Raw genomic sequence first — 22,497 nt, forward strand, 5'->3', positions numbered from 1 at the left:
GAACCTCATTTCGTTTTCGGAATTACGAACCTCATTTCGTTTTTGGACTAACGAACCTTCGGAATTACGAACCTTCGGAATAACGAACCTTCGGAATATCCGAACCTTCGGAATAACGAAGCTTCGGAATTACGAATGTATGCGACCGCCCAAACGGCTTTTTGATCCTTTCTCTCCTTATTCACACACATGACAAAATACAGGTTATATCTAACGCATTCTTCATCACATGTTTTGCCAAAGGTATGAAAATGGGATATATGATTTCAGCTCTTGTATCTACATTATAACAATTTTAATAAGCGATTATCATACATGTCACATCGCTGACAGTGGTTTGTACACCCCGGCCGCAGTGGGTAATGTCAGCTCAATACGCATCTCTTTCCACGGCTTCCCTCTTTCTTTTTTCCTTTCGGTTGATACAGAACCCCTATGGGCCTTCTGCCCTTGAACCTCTAAACAACCTAATGACTTATGAATTGTTTGTCACTTCCACCAGCCCCGTTGAAGGTCACTGTTGAAGGAGGTATGAAGGTTCCTTGGGGAACGCACAGAGGGTAGATGGATTCAACCCTGATTGGTCTTAAATTGTTCCATGATATTGTTGAATTAAACGAAATTCAGACCTTGATGGTACAGATACACATACGAAGCGACTCCGGACCGACCAAAGCAATTGCGCTCTTTCCAACGGCATTTTCATCTGTCGGTTTGAATTGGTTTTATTGTGTGACTGACTCACTGACTCAGTGTCTGACTGTAACAGACTTAACACGTCTGGGGCCTGTTGCAAAAAGAGTTGCGTTTAAACGCAAGTCAAAATATCAAGCGCTAGTCCCAAATATGGGTGCCTGATTGGCTGAAAATCAAGTTGCGCAAGATTTTTTGATTTGCGTCTGATCGCAATTCTTTCTGCAACGGGCCCCTGATGACAGGGGCGGATCCAGCTTTTTATAAAGGGGGGGTTGGGGTGGTATGCGAGGGAGCGTAGCGGCCGAGTCCAAGCGAGCGGAGCGAGCGAGGGGGGAGGGTGTGGGAGGGGGGTGTCCCCCCTCCCACAGTAGGGAAAATTTTTGAAAATCTGTGTGTGAAAATGGCGTTTTCTTGCATCTAAAACACCACTCTTTTTGGTATAGAGGTCGTTGCCAAATTAAACCCCATGAAAATTTGTAAAAAAAAAAGATAAGATTTAAAAAAATGGTCCCCGGATTTTTTTTTTTTTTGGGGGGGGGGTTGCAACCCCCAACCCCCCCCCCCCCCCCTCTAGATCCGCTTCTGGATGAGGGATAAACGGGTGTGTGAGGAAATGTTGGCCTTGAATGAGGATTCGCGGACACGTATTTTCATTTTCTTTTTTATTGATTGATATTTTTTATTTACATGTATTTATGTGTTTATTCATTCATTTATTCATTTTTGCTTAATTGTGATTTTTGCAAGATCACAAACTTTTGACAATTTTTTATGTTCATCTGCATTATAGAATAAAGTGAAAATCCACCGCTTCCACGGGCAAATGCTAATGTCACACTAAAGAGACAAACTCCTTATCGATCAAAAGATACGTTATTTTCAATGGCAGAGGATTATCATTGGTCGATTTAGAGTCAGTTTCGTGGTTGTGACTGTAGTTCTAACGTCATTCACAGATACATGAAATATAAAGAACTGACGTCACGGTAGTGATAACTAATAATTCTTATTCAACTGTTGATTTATCTTTTCGATCTCTTTCTTTACTTATAGCCTACTTACCATGTGATTTTGTTTAAAGACCTTCTCCTTTGCAATGATAATCGAAATATTGTGATTGAGTTATCTACAACTCCAACTTTTACTAATGTCAATTACGCTGGATTATGAACGCATTGTCGCATAGAAATCATCATTGTATGTTTCATGGAAAGATGACGGTACTAATTACTATACGCCTGATGAGGCCAAAATTATTGGTAATGAGATATAATAGATAAAAGTGCAGCAACTGCAAAAAAAAAATCTTGCACATTACAGCCTTTCCTCCTAGAAGATTATTCTTTCTTTTTTATCAGGATTATGGCTTTTCACTTTAGTAAAGCGAAGTGTTTTAAACCTCTCAGTATCACTAGAAAGCTTTTTTGAGCCATCTTCTAAGGGCACATCACTCGACGTTAATAATATAGTCATTGGTAGAAACTTTTGTTTAAACCGTCCCGCAGTTTGGAATATTGTAGGGAAATGTTTCCGGAAACATTTTCAGCGAAGATCAGTACACGGAGACACAATATTATCGTGAACTATTTCTACGACTTGTACATCGACCCGAATGTAGATATATTACTTCATTTTTTTTTGTGATTTTGGGGTGCCCCAAAAGTTGAAACTAGTATGAGGATCGATATAACTCCTATGTCGACTAAGAGCTCCGACTAATTATCGGATACTGGACATCACTACCATATAAAGAATGGGTCAAAGTCATATATCACTAGCCCACATAGTCATGTAGCAAAGTCATATGCCATACAGCAGTATAGGTTCCATTGAGAATTGTTCGTTGTTGTAAATGCTGTATGATAGTTTACTTTCGTATTTATAACAAACCGTGTGTTTCCTAGTCTTTCAGTTTTTGTGTGGCGATTGTGTGTTGCATGTTTCATTGTGAGCCTTTACCACATTACATATTTAGGAAGAAATACCGGAACACTAATGATTTGCTTTAATAAACTATAAAATAGATTTTTTTTTTTAAATTGAAGTTTTAAATCCCAAGTTAACATAAAATGAACTTCGCACGTAGAACCAATTATCAAAAGAGCGTAAAATAATTACATACGCCCGGCTGGTAAAACGAAATGGGTCTTAGATCATGTTTCATTTTCTAATTTGCAGCGAGTATGTGGGACAATAAAACCACTTTTCAACGTGCAAGTCCATAGGTGGGACCATACTAAGGCTGTGTATATATAAATATATTCTTACACACAGATCTTTGTGTATGTGCGTTGCCGAATCACCCATTTCAGATTTTCACTCCATGAAAGGCAACATCGTTCTGTAAAATCGTTCTGAAATTTATTACTAAGCCAACTTGGATAATTACACTCCATCTGCTTTTTTTTAAATATAATTAATGATGATCATGATAACAATGACAACAAAAATAATACTACTAATGATGATGATGATGATGATGATATTAATAACAATAAAAATAAGAATTTTCATGATGATGTTGATGATGATGATAATAATAATGAAATAATTAGTATGATGATAACAATATAATGTGTAAAATAATGTAGTTATGATAATCATCATTATATTCATATTCATCAGTGTACACTCGGATAGAGCGATGTTTTGTAAAATTAACTAAAAATTGTTTTTTTAATTCTTTAAAAACTCCACTTTTTTCCTTTAGTCGTCTGGATCACGTTACTAATTACTCTCTTCGACGATAATAACAATGAACAGTTTTAATATTATTGAATGTATTATAGAGTTGTAGATAAAAACAATAACCTGTAACACATTCCAGTCATGATGCTATAAAGAGAATGGTGGTTATTTGTAAAAAAAAAATTTTACATATCATTATTATCCTGTCATCAGCAAACACAAAGATACATGCAATAAATATTCTTGAATGAGACACAATTTCCAGTGAACTAGATGTTATAACAAAGCACGAACTATTTCTAAGTGTTTAAAATATTTTAGCACACTACTACACGTACATATATATGCACACCAGTTAAATACACATTACAAATATATTAGTATACGTGTATATTTATTACAGTACACTGATAATCTATACATTGCATTTCAAGGCTTGAAAATGTAACCACCCACTTCAAAACCTTTGATAAATCGGGCCAAAAAAATTATTGGTCAAAATGATGCCAATCGTAATCTAAAAATTAAATGTTTTAGATTTGAATACCCATTTCTACAGTATATTAGAGATTTTAAGCTGGGTGGTCACAAATTCATTATTATAAAAACGAAATTATGTCACACCGGCGAAGCCGCCTCCAGGTCGAACAAATATTTCATGTTAATCCAAATAAAGTGTGGTAAGGTCCCCCAAGTTTGCGCAGTGCAATGACCACAAACTTTACACATGCAATACATAGAAAGATGGTCTTTAAAAATCCAACTCAAAATGGTGGGGAAATAATGAATTTCGGGTATTTCATGTGACGGCCTCGAAACGCACCCTTTCTCATCAAAATCCCCGGATCGTGTGTAAACTGAATGGGTGGGCAGACATCGGGCACCATTTTTCTTTCTTTTTTTTAAGTCTAAGAATGATTGGCCAAAGGGTTTTTTTCCCACGAATATCATGTATTTCTCTCACTTATTTTTTTATGTGAGATTTTTGACACACTTACTTCTAAGAATACAAGGTACATTATCTACTGAATTTGTTGGTGAAATAAAAAAAATATGATTTATCATAAGCTGCATTGTTGGGTGCGCAGACAGGAGGGGGGTTCATATATCTGATCGGCTTGGAGACTGCTTCACCCGTGTGAATTTAGCCTGAACAATAGACATACAATTACTCATAGTACATCTAACTGCAAGAACACTTAAGGAAGTAATGTCGTACAACAAAGTAATATATACGGTATTGTTCATATTTGGGGTGGGTGGGGGATTAATTAGTTATAACATATCTTTGACAAATGTAGGTCCTTAAAACACAATTCAATTTTGTCAGAAAATAATAATTCTTTGATGTAATTTGTTAGTTTCATTATAAGGAATCATAAAATATATTTAATGGTAATTTGTCGCCTGACAAATCCCATAATATTTTACTATCCAATATAACCATAGTCAATATTATTTTATTCGAGCTCTTTATTTAAAAAAATAACATTATTGCAAATTAATTTCATACATCCTCAGTCATAATGGCGTCTACTAATTGATTAGGGTCGGTTAGATAGTATGGAATTGACATGTCAGATCGGTTTACCGTTTCATACTTACCCGGTGGTGTCGTTTTCGGAGCCATTGTACAATTTCTGTACATTGACCCGGGGAACGCGGTATCCGAAGATGCGACTTCTTGAGCACATTTGCTGTTGCTAATCGGCTCGGTAAAAGCCGTTGATCCGATGATTATCCGGCCTTGAAATAGCTCTGGATTTGGTATTTGACGGGGGAAACGAAGGGCGGGTTTGTGGGGAACTGGTTTTGGGAACAACGGGTGTATAGCGAAAGGGGTAAGTGAGAGGGGTATTCAGTTTGCCAAAAGAGGGTAAACAGTTAGTAAGGGGTTACGAGATAAAAGGGTCCAGTTAAGGATTGTATTTTGAAGCAAATAGTTTGATGAAGGAGGCATTTGGGTCGTAAGCGGTCATGTGATGAATTATCCGGATGAACGAGTGAGGTATATGGAGGAATTTTAGAGCAAAGGTGGTCAATACATGGAGGTATTCTGATCGGAAGGGGTAAGTGCAATGGGGTATTTAAAAATGAGAGGGTGTAAGTAAGGGGTTATGCCGGATTAAAAGGGGTTGATGTGGGGGAGCATTATTTGAAGGTCGGATAAGTACCAAATAAATTCGGCGTAGAACATGTAAAATAGCAAGGGCATTTTGGGTGCAAGTATGGGAAGAGAGCGGGGAAATCCAGTGTGAGAGGGGATAAAGCAAATTGGTATATTTCAGAACAAAAAAATTGGAAAGTGTAGGGGCAGTATTCGTAAAGATACAAGTTGCGAATTGAAGGCGGATAGTGAAGATTGTTATTCCACAATGAATAAGGTTAATGAAGAGGGGATTTAGGAGCGAGAGGGGTAAAAGAGAGGGGTATTCCAATGCGAAGGCGGGAAGATGGATTAGGAATGGGAGTTGGTGTTGGAGCGTCGGTGGGATGTCGGGGGTTAATTCAGAGGCATTTCAAGAAGAGAAATGGGTTGAAGGGGGTATTTCACAACATCGTGTTGACAAACATCAATCGATAAAGAGCAGTTGACGGATCGGAAGAAAAAACTCGTGGGAGATGTATTGTGGATGATGGTGAGTCATGAGAAATGATTCCAGAATCCGTCAAGTTTTTGTAAAAGGTTAACCGTAAAAGATATTTGGTGCATTGGGAAGAAGGTGTCGGAAATGTACCAGTTTCGTTCAAAATTCGGATTTCGTAGTGCCATACGAGGGTTTCGATATTCAGGATGGGAACGAATATTTCATAGTAATTTTGGAAAAAGAAGTTGTGTGTTTGTTCGTTTTTGTGGGTTTTTTTTGGGGGGGGTATTGTTCATTTTTTTAGTGTCGGAAACCAAACGGATGAAAAACCCGGCGATCGCCAGGGAAATTAATAAGAACAATTGTAAGTTAAAAGTGTTCACATTTGAGAATACCGGAATCCGAATAATCATTTACATCCACGGAGCAGAAAAGAAATAAAAAAGGTACACAAATATATAAAAAGGTTAAAGGTCATTTGGATAAATGTGTTAGTAAGAGGGTTCGTAGGAATTAGTAGGTACGGAGGTTAGGGCGCATGCGTACCATCAAGTCACGTGATGAGGAAACGTACACAATAAATAAACATAAGTGAATACAATGGGTTTGAGTGCATTTGGGTAGGCAGAACGGAAAAATATGAATAATCATTAGTTTAGTAGGCCCATGTCACATCATTTAATGCATACTGTATATGTTCGTGTTAATACATGTATCTTAAACATTTTTCCTTATTTCTTGTTATGGCTTTAATATGCTCACTGAAATCTAAATCATATATATAGACATATCGTCATATATTATATATATATACATTGTAAACTCCTGAAGAAGACGGAGGACCGTCGAAAATTCGAGTGAACAATAAAAACTTTATTGAAAATCAAAGCATTATCATCATAAATATATATATATTTATAACATTAGGTTTCCAAGATCCTCCAAATTGAAACTTGAAAATTCTATGAAGATAAACCTTACTGTAGAATAACATAATAACACTGTATCGAATATATTTTCAGTATTTACTGAAAAAGGTAATATCATGGAATCAAAATGGTAATTTTCAATTAATATTAAGAACACTTTGAAGTAATTAACCAGTTTGTATGAGCTCTTCTCTAAAGACTTTGATTTCTCTTTAAGAGCGTTAGTAACGCCGTTTTTTACGAATAGGGTCCCGCATGGCGTCTGAATTATGACCTTTGAAAAACCAAGCTCCTCTTTTCAATTATTTACAGGTTATAACTTGGGATTCCATCTCCCCTAGCTCCCCTAAGCTAAAATATCCCTGTGCAAGTCAAATTGTGCGGAAGTCTTATTCATATTTCTAAGTACCATTGTCAGTAAAATTATAAAGTTGAGAAACAATGCTGATTCACAGACGAATTATTGTCATTACCAAGAGCATGACAAATCACTGAATCTTTTATGAATTTCGTTTATAATTCTGCTGGAACATTAACATATTATCCGCGTTTTTGGTCATCCTGTTAAGCTTATGTTTACTTTAGCTTAAGGTTCACAATAATCTCTCTCGAATTCCCACCCCCTCCCCCAAAAATACATGGATGCAATATTCAGATATATTCAAACATGTCATACACACTAAATTTCAAGGATTTAGAATAAGTCTATAGAGCGTTTGTGAAGGTGACCGGCCTAACGTTGAAATTTATTATTACTCATTTAGATATATTTGTAAATCTCAAAGGAATGAGATTCAAATCTTTTTGGTTAAAATTCAATCCCAGGTTTAAAGGTTTAAATCTAAATATATTATTCGATTGGTCTCTATTTCCAGCCGTTATGGACATGCCTAAATTTCTCAGAATTATCATTATTCATTGTTGCTTGAGGAATCGATCGCTTTTAATAGATAATAGTATTTTGTTTCCAAATAAAAATGAAAGTTTTACGAAATACACTCAGATAATACAATATAATGCAAATAATACTATATATATTCTCTGGAATGATCAATGTCTATACACATAAATATGTTGTATCTACATCAGACACTTCTTTTTCAACTACCAAACTACCCGTTCCCCTTCTCGGTGAACGATCGCCCCCAGAGCGCGCGAACGATGAAGAAGAAGATTCCTTGCCACTGTGACAGATAAGACTCAGGAATAGACCGACCGTGGTTAACACGTAAAGGACCGTATGAATTGTTAACCAACCACGGAAGGCTGGGAGCTACCAATGAGGATGCGGTGTCCAGGGCACAGTGAGAGTCGGAAAGGGGCATAAAATAGCGAAGGCGCTACGGGGGTATTTGAATGACCCCCCCCCCCCCCCCACACACACACACACACCACCACCACCACCACCATCACAACCACCTCGAGGATAAAGCGAGCAAGAGGCACCATTAGTGTTGGTACCTCGAGCTTCTACTCTGAATAATAATAATTGCTATTGTTTAAAGCATTTAACCACCCATGCATGACTGTTCACATGAAAATGTCATGTCATACTGGAAGAGGAATATTGTCTGGTCATGTTGACATACAATAATTTGCCTTTAATCAAATATCTATACGGAATATTTTAAGTTTTATAAGTGTCCAAGAACTTTTTTTGCCGAGTGTATATAAAAAAAATTAGTTCCATGATTTATGATAAAATTATGTTTTTCCTATGAGGTAATTAAGAGGTGAGTGAAAAATATTGACTAGCTAATAACCTCTATTACTTCTTTATAAATTCTCTATATCTTTTCATATGTTCAAGATAGAAACAACTCGAATGTTGCATTACATGTTTTATTCTACAACCCTTAAAAATGCAGAATCTCCTGAAATATGCACACTGGTCGCTGCACCATGTTGTTAGAGAAATATGTTCAATGATAAAAAACCCGTACGCAGTCAATAGTAAACAATAACCCACAGATGAGACCGGTGGAGGTGAATAAAACAATGACGTCACTGTGTGGATTATTGCTCATATATACGTACAGGGATTTGCCAAGGGATACCACACTGTCGGCATAGGTCGGTAATATTTGACTCCTCGGGAGAAATGGAAGGTCATAAAAGATGCTTGAAAATGCGAGTAAGGCTTAAATATACCCGACCTCATGAATTTTCGATTAGAGTTTCATTAACGAAGAGGTGACAATAAATTAACATTTTTTGGGAGCCGTGGTAAACAGGAAACCATGAGCGTGTAATTGCACTTAGACATTATGCGAAATATTCTGAAAATCTTGCAAAAGCCTCATAAGACGTTTAATGAAGCAAAATATTATTTAAAACATTATGTGACTGAAAGATTAAAAGAACATAATTTTGCATCACCAAGCATTCAAATAAGTTTTGCACAATCAAAATAAAATTGGTCATAATCAATTACTTTTATCAAAATCATGGATTAATAATTTGACGAAACCTCTACATCCAAAAGAATTTTGATATTGTAAAATAGCCTTAAGAACGGACATACTGAAGCTTTTCGACATGCACTCTTTGGAGTAAAATCGCATGAATGACTAAAACGCGAGATAAAAACAATATATAATAGAACCGAAACTAGACAATAGACGCTAATTAATTTTGATATTATTCACTTGTACTGAAAACAAAATATTATGAGACTGGATACCAACGATAAAATGTGATAAATTCAAAGGTTCTTTCCGAAAATTGTAGATCTAACAATATTTGCCTGGGATTCGGTATAATCTGTTAAAACAGATTATCATCATTGTTATATTCCAGAATTTGGTCATTGAATTTACGATAAAATTATTTCAAAAAAGAGGGCATTTCTGGTACCCTGCCATGCGTTGCTACAATTCATTGATTCTAGGGCGGATGGTCGGGGGTTCCTTCCAAACTTCATGAAAGGCGAATGTCAAGATATTTTTTTTTCAGGAAGCTTCGTGTTTTACGTCATCGTGGTCATCAATTTGCTTTAAAAAAAACACCGCCATATTAGTAGTACAACCTGGTAAAACAGCCTTCATCATCTAGGTTGTATTAAACATTTATGCAAAAGGGAAAAAGAAGGTAGGGGCTGCAGATGAACAAAAAAATCAAATATGACAGAACTTGAGAAGAGGGGAAAAGGGATCATAAAGTAACGTCAGGGTCAAAACAAAATGGCATCAATATTTGGTCATCTTGCCCCTGCCCCAGAGCCGCCCCTGTTTAAAAGTATTTCGTAGAACAAATCTAGTAGTAATAACTCCAACGCGATACGAGGTGAGTTTTATGCTGGAAGACAGCTTAATCAGTACAACGCGTACGGAATATCTTGAAAGTTTTAAGCAAGAATAGAGTGCCTTTTAACAAAATATTATAATGAATTATTGATGTGCTATCGGGGTAATTGCGAAAATTATCCAGGAAACGGCATTCACCTACTTGAAAATGAAAATGAAATTGTTTTTTATGGCATTTTAGTAGTATTTATGGCCAAGCGCACACGGTTTGGTGCGCGATGGGTAAACAAGGTCCGCCTCAACTTAAAAACAGTAAAATATACATCGTATCTTACTCTCTGCAGTGAAAATGACCGACTATTCGAGTTTGTGGAATCAGCTTTTAGTCACAAAAATAATATTTGCTTCATATTTTTTACCATTTTGTTTTACAATATCGATTATCAAGGAGACACATGCACACTCCTTTTCTCATTAACATAACAGCACCTACCCTGGATTTAAACTTATTTTTCTTTGTAGCTTATCCGCTTATAGGATGGAAATAAGTGTGCACCATCCCTTAAGAACGATCCCTGTAAAGCCCACTAAGATGGAGCAGTGAGATACAGTTACGCGGAAGTCATCTCGGACTGACGAGTAGACATGTCTGTGCGGTTGAGGGTAGGCCTACAGAGTTCGTCATAAAAATACCACTCCCAACCATAATTAAATTCCTCGTTTAAAGTGTGAATATCGACACTCTTAATAAATCTGGAAACGTGAGTCTACTTAGAAATTCACTAGAATTGGGAAATCAGTTTTGATTTAACAATCACTTGAGTTAGCAAAGGTATTCCACTGCGGTGTATGCCCCTAGAATCCGGAAATTCACTTAGATAAAATACAATGTAGATACATCTCTGCTTTATTTAAACCAAACATGTGATGTAATTGAATGGGTATTAGCCAGAAATGTGATTACCTCATTCAAATTCCCCAACAATTAAGCCTTACACATTCCAAATAAAACAATATACCTGACAATAAATTGATAACATAGGCTACGTGTAAATTGCGCACAAAAAAATGGGACACTTTTTTCTTCACCACTTTTAAGAATGTATCTCTTAACACATGTTCCCTCTTGAGTTAATGATTCACTCTTTACAGTGATGAGAGAGTTTGAAATGAAGTTATGGGTAGAGACTCATTTTACTGAATATGTTATTGGTTGTGCGGGGAATGGATGCGAAGCGATGACAGCAATATAACGAGCCGATTACTCTCGGTTAAGTTTTCATCCAAAGAGATATCATGGGGGAAGTCAAGGATGCTGAGGCGGTCCATTGTTATTTTATGTTTATTATGTAAAATTGACCAAGTTCGAAATAAACTAGTCAATTTGACTAGGCGATTAGATAATCTCCCGGGTATATCCGTGCTAGGAAGAACGAAGTCTGTGCACACGGGTGAAACACAGTGTAGAAAAATTTTCGCACTGTTAAGCTTTAATGGTCAAGTCCACCCCAACAAAAACGTTGATTTTAATAAATAGGGATAAATCAAACAAACACCACACTGAGAATTTCATCAAAATCGGAACTAACATAAGGAATCTATGACATTTTAAGGTTTCGCTTATTTTTCAGAAAAAAGTTATACGCACTACTCAGTGAAATGCAAATGAGAAAGTCTATAATGTATCTCATTCACTATTTTTTTTTTTTATAGTTTGAATTATACATTATTTCATTTTTTACTGATGTGACAATAAGGACCAACTTGACTGAACCATAAGATGTTAAACAATGGAAATTCTACATGTTCAGGGAGAAACAAAACTTTGTTTCACAGGACAATGAGGAGAAAATTAGAACATTTCATATTTCATAAAATAAAATCCAAAAGAAAAAGTGAGTAGATGACGTCATACCTTATTTGCATACCAACCAGGATGTGCATAAAACTGTTTTGTGAAATTAAGCGAAACTATTAAAGTATCATAACTTTCTTATTTTACATCCGATTTTGATAAGATTTTCAGTTTTATGCTTTTTTGGATTTTTCTCTTTTTATTAGAATCAACTTTTTGTTGGGGTGGACTTGTCCTTTAAGTGTGTTGATAGCATTTTCACACCGTCCACTATATCCATGATGTTAAGACAATATGGATACCCATCTCCCTTAGAGGTGTCCACAATGTGAATTTATTTTCACACTGTTAGATTTGAGTATTAAGCGGAGTAAATATCATGTCAACATAATTAATAATGAACATTCCCACTTTATCATCACAGTTTTATTTGAGCAATCTTAACATGGTCTTCTCTAAAACTGAACACACTGTTGTGAGGCGTCACACTTTGTCTCCACACTATTAGATTTGAACAGTTTAACATAGTGGATCACATCTTAACATACACTCTAACAGTGTCTAAAAAAAAGAGTAAAAATTTACCCAATATTGGGTACAAAGGGAATATGCATGTTTGCTGAGTAATTTTTTTCCACCAATATTGGGCAAAATGCATGTTTGAAGTGTAAATTTCAACGCAAAATTGCGTAAAATTTACAAAATATGTATCTCTTTACCGAACAAATGTTCCCATTTTACCCAATATTGGAGAAAAAATTGTGGTTAACATACTGTGAACACTAACACATTCTCTTTACATTGTTAACTTTGATTTCATAAATTTTACAGTGTGAGTCACATCCTAACATAGTCTCTATGTGAACACACAATGAACACGCACACTGACACTATATCTTCACAGATTGTGTGTGAAGTGTGAAGTACATGTTAACATTATCAGCAATGTGAACACACATTGAACACTCACTCTCACACTTTATCTTCAGAAATTGATTTAAGCAATTTAATAGTGTGAAGTATATCTTAACATAGTCTTATATGTGAACACACAATGAACACTCACTCTCACACTATATCTCCACAGTTTGATTTTAGCAAGTTTAATAGTGTGAAGTACATTCTTAACACCGTCTTCTATGTGAATACACTGTGTACACCCAGACTTTGTCACCCCAATGTTAAATTCGAATCTTTTTAGAAGTGTGAATCGCACATTAACATAGTCAGCAATGTGAACACACTGTGAACGATCACACCTTGTCTCCACATTGGCACATTAATTTTTCTGTACAGTTTATTCGTGCAAATCACATCTTAACCATGTTAACAGAGTTCGCAATGTGAACACACTGTAAACACACTCTGTTCTTTCCATTAGTGCAGCCACTATTATTAGATCACTGACTTTAGGAAACATAACATGAATACATAAAGAAATACAGACAAAAACATAAGGACATTGAAAAAGACTCTGTCAATTATCGTCAAAAAGATAATTTACTTATTACTTTGACTAGATCTATTAATTACAAAGTCACCTTTGTTGTGGTAATTAACCCTTTGCGCGCTGATGTTGCAATTTTGCACACTCGTACAATTAAACAACAATTGTAATAATTACTTTCTTCCCTATCTTCAAATTAGATAAGCTAATAAAAGGCAGTAGTTCTTGGATAAATCTATATCTTGAATTAAAGAAAATAACATGGAAACAATATTGCCATTATTATCCCCAAAAAAATAATTCAGTGTGCAAAGAGTTAACATTTTGTCGGGGATGGGCCAGGTCACTAAACTGAAAAAAAGTATATTACCAAATTATTTCACGACCCGGTCATACCTTTTTTTATTCTTTCCTTATTAATTATCCTCCATTTTCTATTCTGTTCTCATATTCATTTCTTCTACATGTTAACGACTTGAAAATTAATAGCCTGAAAATCTGGTTTATTTTGATGATTATTTCTGTCTGACGTAAATCACATACACAAACGCTTGGTGATTTTGAGCGATCCTTTCTAGTATCACTTTATAACGGAGATTTATCGAACAAATTAAACTAATATCTGTGTGGATATGATACCTATCTGTTAAGCCAAGCGAGAGAGAGGTGTCTCGTTGAAATATCACAGGAATAAATATTTCCACCACAAAATACTCAATTTTAGCCAATTCTGAATGTTTTTCTAGATGTTTAAGGATGGGCAAGCGATAGATGATTGAAACAGTAGCGCTAGATAACTAGAAAAAAAATCATAAACAAAAACACAAAATTTATTTTGTTTAAGTATGTGTCCTAATGGACACCCTAAACGAATTTAATTTCTAAACCACGTCGGGCGCTCGATCCTCGCTGTGACCCTGAACGTTAAATTTCAAACCGGAAAGAATCTCCAGGTTTTGACCTCAACCAATCTTACCTTTGAACATGTAGAGTATATCCGTGTCAGACTAAACTTAATTTAAAGATGAAATAAGTATTAGGTGGATAATATGAACCCAAATGAAGAGTTCAATTACAAAAATTATGCAAATTATCAAAATCATGGTACCGCTTATGATTAAAATTGCAGTTTTGATGTAGCACCAATATTGGTTGTATTGATCTTTTAAAACTCAGAACAAACCAATTAATTGTTCTTAAAGGACCGCACATCAGGTGTTAGAAATAATAAAAAATAGTCTGTTAGGACTATATAACAATAAATTATGTTTAATTGAATGAATATAACACTGAAATAAAAAGAAAATTTGTGCGGTCTTCTTTAATATGATCACTGTAGTTTTTAAAACCACTTGTTATGATTGTTTTGTTTGTTTTTTACTCATAACCTAAATGTGATGTTGACATGAATGTCAATATCGTATTTCATACGTACCTCCAACGGTCTCGTATATTACGAGACATAGAACGAGATATACCCAGTCAAAAACCCAACAATTCATCCTGATTGATCCTTTGAGAGAAAGAAATCCAGGAATATCCAATGGCAACCTGGAATAACAAGAAAAAGATTAATGGTCAATCGCAAAAATAAAACACTATAACAGACATCCATTATTCCGAAAAGTGTTTCATTGCAACACCTTGCTTAGGAACTTATTTACACCTCCTCACGCACACACACTTCCACACACACACACACACATCCTCACCCTTCCACAAACACACCTACACACACACTCGCTCGTTCTATTTACCAAAGATAATCCAACCACACTGTATATCGTTTATCTATAATATGACTTTTTTTTTTATCAAGTTCACACCTAGTTACCAATAATGCATGCAGCATTTCCATTTATTTGCATGCAGGATAAAAAAGCATTGTCGATTAAATTTAATTTTAATGTGTGCTTATTTATATAGTATGTATATGGCATATGCATAAGGGCCTTATTTTAATCTTGTCAAATAATATGGCAATTCGCATATTACACAAGTGATTCATTTAAAGCCTATATTTGTAAAATGATTTACGTTGCGTCAATTTCAAAGATGTATGTTTGTTTTACGTATAAGGCGTATGCTTCTTTTACGTATAAGGCGTATGCATAGGGGCCTTATTGTAATTATATCAAACCTCAGTTATTTTGCAACCTTATCACTAATATAGTCACAACCCGAAAGAGCATCTTAAACATACCTTATGTGATGTGATGTTACCGAACACATTTCAAGCTTTTATTTGTTTGTTTAAAGGCGACCGCACACCTTACGACTGGTCTGCGACCCGATTTTGGAACAAATCGCATTTTGCTCATTTTCTGAAGATGTGAATGGAACATATCATTTTTTTAAAGGTTAGAATTAATTGAAATAATAATTTTATAACAATTTTGAAAGATTGCAAGTCCTTATTTTGGTGTAAAGTCCAAATTAGTTTCAAATCGTAGCCAATCGTACGACTGCTATGACATCATTACGACTAGATATTAAAATCGCTTTTATTCTAAGAAGGATGATAGCATAGCCACGAATTTGATCATAGGTATTCGTACGATGATTTAGAACATTACACAGTAAGATATTCCAAGTCTCAATATTAGCATCAAATTCTATTACATTTTATTCTGAAATCGGGTCGCAGACCAGTCGTTAGGTATGCGGTGGCCTTAAAATGCGTAAGGTTGTGCTGTACTCTTAGACAATTAGCTCCAAAAAAAATTAGCTTTTATTAGCAGATATCATGTCCCTTGATAAATCTTATATTATTAATCATTACAATTTTGGTGCAGGTCAATTGGAAGATCATATATTGTTTTAAATGTCAGATGAAAGTATGGTTGTATTAAAAGTAGAGAGCTATTTCCCTTCTCAATTTACAAGAATCATATAACCTGTGCGATTTTCAAACTAAGCACGACTGATTATAACATTGAACGTCTAATCAAATTCATATTGATTTACAGTATGTACTTTAACTCAGGCCAGCTAGACATAATACTAAAACCGAGTTTAGGGTAGATGCACTCACCTCAAAAGTATGTCGTAGATTGTCTAAGGAATTCCACAAGATATATTTTTCCACGAAGAGAATTAAATATTGGAAAACAATAACCTCCTTTAAAAAAGTTAGTAAGTTCAAGAGAGGGTGATAGAAGCGGTCATTAAGTTTCCTCCTCATGCACGAAATGATTTTGTTCCTCGGGATATTTTCCCGCCTTGCTCGTTTAAGGATGTCGTCTGCTAGTAACGCACGTGTGCGAAATGCTGATGCGTTCGTCCGTTCACTCTCAGTCCAACCAACTCACACAGTGCGCAAATTGGATACCTATGTGTAAGCATTTTCTCCCACGCCCTCTTTTGACAAAGAGTTACACTATCATGGTAATACCGTGTGAGGTTAAAATACGTCATCATGCCAGATGTTAATTATTTTGGAACATTATTTATCGAAAGTAACATGGGACATGAAAAGGTGTTTATTCAAAACTTTGCATCCACTTTAGGGGAGAATCACATTTTCTATCTTTCGAGTGCAAACAGGGGATGAAATAATGTTTGGTATTCAATTATTTCGACATTCTGCTCTGCTTTATTCACCTTTTTTTTCGTTACATTTTGTTCTCTTTTTTATTTACATATTATTTGTATGCCTTTTTTATTGCGAGTAATCCAACTGGCTACATAATTTGAAATTGGCAGCTCCTCTGTTCTCCTTCTAATATAACGTTGTTGTTTTTTGTGATCAGTGTTTTTTTTTATCTGCTGGATTGCATTAGCCAGCTTTCACACCGCCACGCGGAACGAATACTAGAACATAGTTAATGCATTGAAAACTCCTGTCAAAATATGACAATGAATAACATGAAGTTTTTGTCGAAAATTGGAGAATCAGAACAGCGGTTCGTTCTTAGTTTTGGAGCGGACGAAAAAAAAAATCAAATATGTCGCTTGTCAAGAGTCCAGGACGAAATTCCAGGGGGGGTTTTGTTTCATCAACATTGTTCATCCGACAAGTTGTCAGATCTGACAACTTTCGTTGAATTTGATTGGCTGAGAACCACTGTTGCTATGGTAACTGTCGGATAAAACTGGACTTGAAACGCTCCCCTGATTTGAGTTTTCGACAAAGACTTTTCAGTTGTTCATTGATTTTTGCGGGTTTTTTTTTAAGTGTTCTAAAGCAAATCTTTCTGCCCCATTCATCTCTTTTCCGACTCACACCGCCTTGCATTGGCGGCGAAAACTGCCTCGCTGCACATGACCATGGTGGCAATGAATACTTTAACTGGCGCTGCATTATTAATCGTCTGCTATGGGGCGCGTGCTAACGGACGGGGCATTGATCACCATCATGCGCCGAATCGTCGGACCCGAAACTCTGCTGGTTAACATCTTAAAAGACGCTGATATGTCACAGTCCATACTGAATAGGTCTCCCATCAACATGAGTATAGTGAATTGCTCAATTACATCTTGTGGAGGGTTTCATCAACATTCTGGTCCTCGTAACACAAAGGTTAGCGATTGATCGCAAATTTAAATTGGTCTGTCACAACCGTCGTTGCATATGTATTTTTCTCCGTAGACTGACTTGTTCTTTCAAATTAGCGATTAATCGGTAACCCGTGTGTTACGGTGCCCTGGTCCGACAAAAAAAAAATTCAAACCGTGAAGGCGTTAGGAAACAAAACATGATATTATTGATAAGAATAATTCAAGAAATTTATACAAAATGTTTGGATATTGAAATGTGAACGATTAAATTAATTCTATATTCATATTCTTTTAAATTCGCCAATGGGATGGGCTAATCTATATTTTTGTTGTCCATTTCAAATACTGTTTTTGACAATGCACTTTCAGTCTTCTCGCTGTGATTATTATGGTTTCGTTAATTGCGATTTCTCTCGGTGAATAAAAACAAAATCTATAAAGGGGCTGATTTTTTATGATTTTTTGTTCATGAGCTATGCTTTAATGTGCAAATTGGAGATGTTAGTGACGCTGCCAGCAATGCATCTCGGGTATTCACAATATTTTTTTTTTTTTAATTACATGCTCTACAAGTTTTCAAGACGGCACTTTTTGGAATATTTTTTTGTAAACACAAACTGTAAGGCATTTTCTAGACATAATTAAGCGGATAGGTTAGTTCTGAGATGATTAATCTCACCATCTTTTAATAAGATAATAAAAATATATCTTTTCAAAATGGTCAATTTTTTGTTCATTTTTGCCCAAAATTGAAGTTTTATTGACCTTGTCAATTTCCTCGTAAAAAACATGACAATTTTCATAGCAAAAATAAATGCGTAGAATTGATATGACAATTCTGTGCATTATTCATTATCATCATCATCATTATCAATTTACATCACCATTTTCCCTTAAAAAAGGGCTTATTTTCTCAAGCACCATTGCCAACAATTCTTTCTTTGTCGACCATTCACCTCATTCAGAACAACCTCATTATTTTCTTATTTATCACTACTATGCCAGTGTTAACTTCAATTCAATCTTTTTTTATTTTGTACCATTAGCCTCACAATCTATAATCTTTCACTGTTCACTGCTTTTTTACATTCTAATTATATTCTTTCATACCTGTTCACATGTGACGACAAGGCATCCAAACACACTTCAAACCACTTTCACACTGGAAAAATAATGAGAAATTTAGGCATGTGAAATAGAATGTTACAAATCTAACTTCAAAAGAAATGAAAGTGTGTTTATTTTGTTAATCTTTTATTAATCGTGTGATTTTGCCGTGGTCTCCTCTTCTTCGATTGCATATGCTACTTCGCTTTTCTTTTTTCTATTGTTAAATTCGATATGTTTTCTTTCTTATATCTCATTTTGCATCTTTTGACTGACATTCTTCCAGTCGACAATGTTTTGGATGACATAAGAGGTCCCATAGCCCCCTTGCTAAAATTCCTATTTCAGGATATGTTTGAAAATGTAAAAAAAATATTTTGTATATTCAACATGATCTTGTTCATAAATTTCCATAAATGCCCGGGCTGGTATTCTGAGATCTATTTTATCTAAATGTCTCGTTTTATCTATTACCGTTATTTCATCTATATAATCTAAGGAACGCCTATTCATGAAGCAATATCCAATGAGAAAGTTTGTTTGAAAGCACTCTCATTGGATCATTGAACCATTGAAAATCCTTTTCGCCGGGGGGGGGGGGGGGCTGGGCAAAAAAGTGAGAGTGTATCAATCCTATTAAATAACAATGTAGGTCCACCATTAGGCAAATACGCGTCTTAAACGTGTTATATACAATTATAAGAAGAATTATTAGAGCAATTACATTCATTTATTTCCTCTTTAAGGATATTCATAGCATATAATGATTAAGAATATTCCAGAATATCTTAGTAAAGCTTTGTTAGGCATGCCTACACCTATCTAAAGGCAAAGGAATTGTGTTATATCTGAATAGAGACTGCAACACAAAAGAGATTCCTAGTGGTAGTGAAAAGGACAATAGGATTAGCTTTTTTGTTATATTGTTAATTTCACTGAGGTCATTCAAGAGTCTTCTAGAATTTGACTGCTCTAGAAATTGGTAGAATTTTCTTTTTGTAGACAATTACCAGAAGCTTCCAGAATAGTGAATAATTTGTATATAAGCTGGCAGTTTCTTCAAGGACATCATCACATCATATCAGATCAGAACTCAGAGTTTCACACCAGACTTTATGTCAGAGCATAGTTCATTTCCACCTGGAATACAACATTTATTTTCTGTGGAATTATTTGCACGCCATCAATGAACTGTTTGCAGTTACTTTGAGAGAGGAATTCTCAGTTCTCATCGAAATCGTCAACCTGTTTTAATGAACGCTTTGCAACCCATGGATTGCTGAAATTGACTGTTAATCATCTTCAACATTGTCTTCACGGACATTTTAACTGGTTACAGTGACTCTTGTTATTCATCATGCTACAACATCAATTTCATCATCGCCATCATTGTGAACTTAATTTAAGGAATTTTCGCCAGCCAACTTGGGATATTTCTGGATTTAACTTTGGATTTTAATCAGAACTGACATTTCAAGAGATGTAAGATTAATATTTATTTGTTTTGTTTAGTGATCCATATATTTCCTGTAATAAAAGAAAAGGAAATAAAATTTAAAACTAAATTTTCATTGTTATTTGTTGCAGTATCGTAACAAACGTTCTTTACTGGGGTGTCGTAAACAGTTAGCAACACTGACCTTTTCCTAGACGTTTTCATCATTACATGCATCATTCTATGCACTGGCGGATCCACGGGACAGTCGGCTCGAGCCCCCCCCCCCCCCCCCCCCCCACAATTGAAAATGAATGGCCTTTTTTTTTGCGTGGACGAAATATACAAATTTTTTGGTTGAAAACCTCGTTTTATGTTTTGCTTGTTAATTTTTTTTGGTGGACGAAATGTAACAAATTTTTGTTTGAAAACTTTTTTTTTATGGTAAAATTTTTCCTCGGGAAAATGTGCCCCCCCCCCCCTTTTTTAAAGAAAATCCTGGATCCGCCCCTGAATCTATGATACTATTAATCAACGTAGTCTTTTGAGATATTTCATTATCAATATTAGTATCTAAGATTTTCTGTTATATTCTTATCTTTTCCATCTCAACATAATGCTGAAATTTGCTTCGCAGAGATTAGGGCCTGCATAACCCCAACCGTATTTTAATTTTTACTTTCATTTTTCAAAGCAACATTGGTGTACGAATATCTTACGCGTAGCGGCGTAGGTATATTTTCGAAACAGCTATGCAGACGCTTTCTGGAACGTAGAGAATCTATTGTCGAATACTCCAGCCCCCCCCCCCCCCCGATCAATTTATTTTTTGATGTAGGGTCTTTCTTTTCTATTTCTATTAAATCTTTATCTGCTTTTTTTTGCAGTATACAAGGGATCAGCCTAGACAGGCCAATGGCCTATTGCTGATCCCCCCACATCCACTGCTACATAATATTATTCACTCCTATCCGTCCACTTTTTTACAATTGATTTATCGTGTATTTTTTTTCTTCTTTGTTTCTATTGTGTACATTTGTATGAATATGTTTTACATTGTATCTGATATTTGAATGTTTTATGAGAGATGTGAAATACATGAAGCTGAAACTGAACTGAAATGCCCTTCATGACAATGATATTTTTTGTCGAGGTTCGGTGATTCAAATCATCAGTTTCATTCTTCGCCCTGGAAAAACGTTCTTTCGTGAGCTCTTAAACGTCGGACGAAAATGCCGTTCTGATTCATCGACCCACGACAAAGTCTTCATTGTGTTTGACTTGCATTTTCAGTGCATTTGCTGCGTTGTAGGATTCATTCCCCGTTTCTGATCGAAAATTCGATGATATCATACATGTATACAAGCTAAATGTGACAACGCGGGCACAGGTCTGACACGCATCATTCATAGAGATACAACTTTTAATCTTATCTCAGATAAAATTCGGGATATAATTTGAGAGATAAAAACTAATCTCAGAAAACCATTTTCATCTTGAACACATAATAAAAAAAGAGGTAACTTATTTCAAAGCCGTCCCGTGCTATTGGTATCCTGCTACGAAATATATGACAGAATTAATCAATATTTAATGAATATTTGAATATAAATATTTAATATATATATATATATATATATATATATATATATATATACATATATATATATATATGTATATATATATATATATATATGTATATGTATATGTATATTGCTAACTCGCTTCAATCACATATTGCGCACTATGTATCGAAAACTCAACCCATCATAATTCTATGATTCATTACGTCAATGGCCGGTATAGCGACATCTATGGGTAAAATTACATTAAAAAAGTACTAGTAATGACGACATTGTGTTTGTTGTTCATGTAGATATGATTAAATCATTATATCCTGAAGCATATATCAGTTCTCATACATCGATTGTTTTCTCCACAATTATGCTGGAATGCTTTTTTGTACGGCCAGTTCTGATGTGTTTGTCTTCTTTTACTATATCCTAT

The 22,497-nt window shown here is 35.2% G+C and overlaps 1 long non-coding RNA gene across 1 annotated transcript; it reads right to left on the minus strand.

The window, feature by feature from the left end:
- Positions 1-4,995: 4,995 nt before the first annotated feature.
- LOC135154936 (uncharacterized) lies at positions 4,996-16,683 on the minus strand. Its single transcript, XR_010294332.1, has 3 exons — positions 16,483-16,683; positions 14,884-14,999; positions 4,996-5,190 (listed from the first exon to the last, which is right to left on the minus strand). It is a non-coding gene; the product is annotated as an uncharacterized LOC135154936 (long non-coding RNA).
- Between the last annotated feature and the right edge of the window lie 5,814 nt (positions 16,684-22,497).

The sequence above is a fragment of the Lytechinus pictus genome, chromosome 8 (genome assembly GCF_037042905.1).
Source record: "Lytechinus pictus isolate F3 Inbred chromosome 8, Lp3.0, whole genome shotgun sequence".
Classification (NCBI taxonomy): domain Eukaryota; kingdom Metazoa; phylum Echinodermata; class Echinoidea; order Temnopleuroida; family Toxopneustidae; genus Lytechinus; species Lytechinus pictus.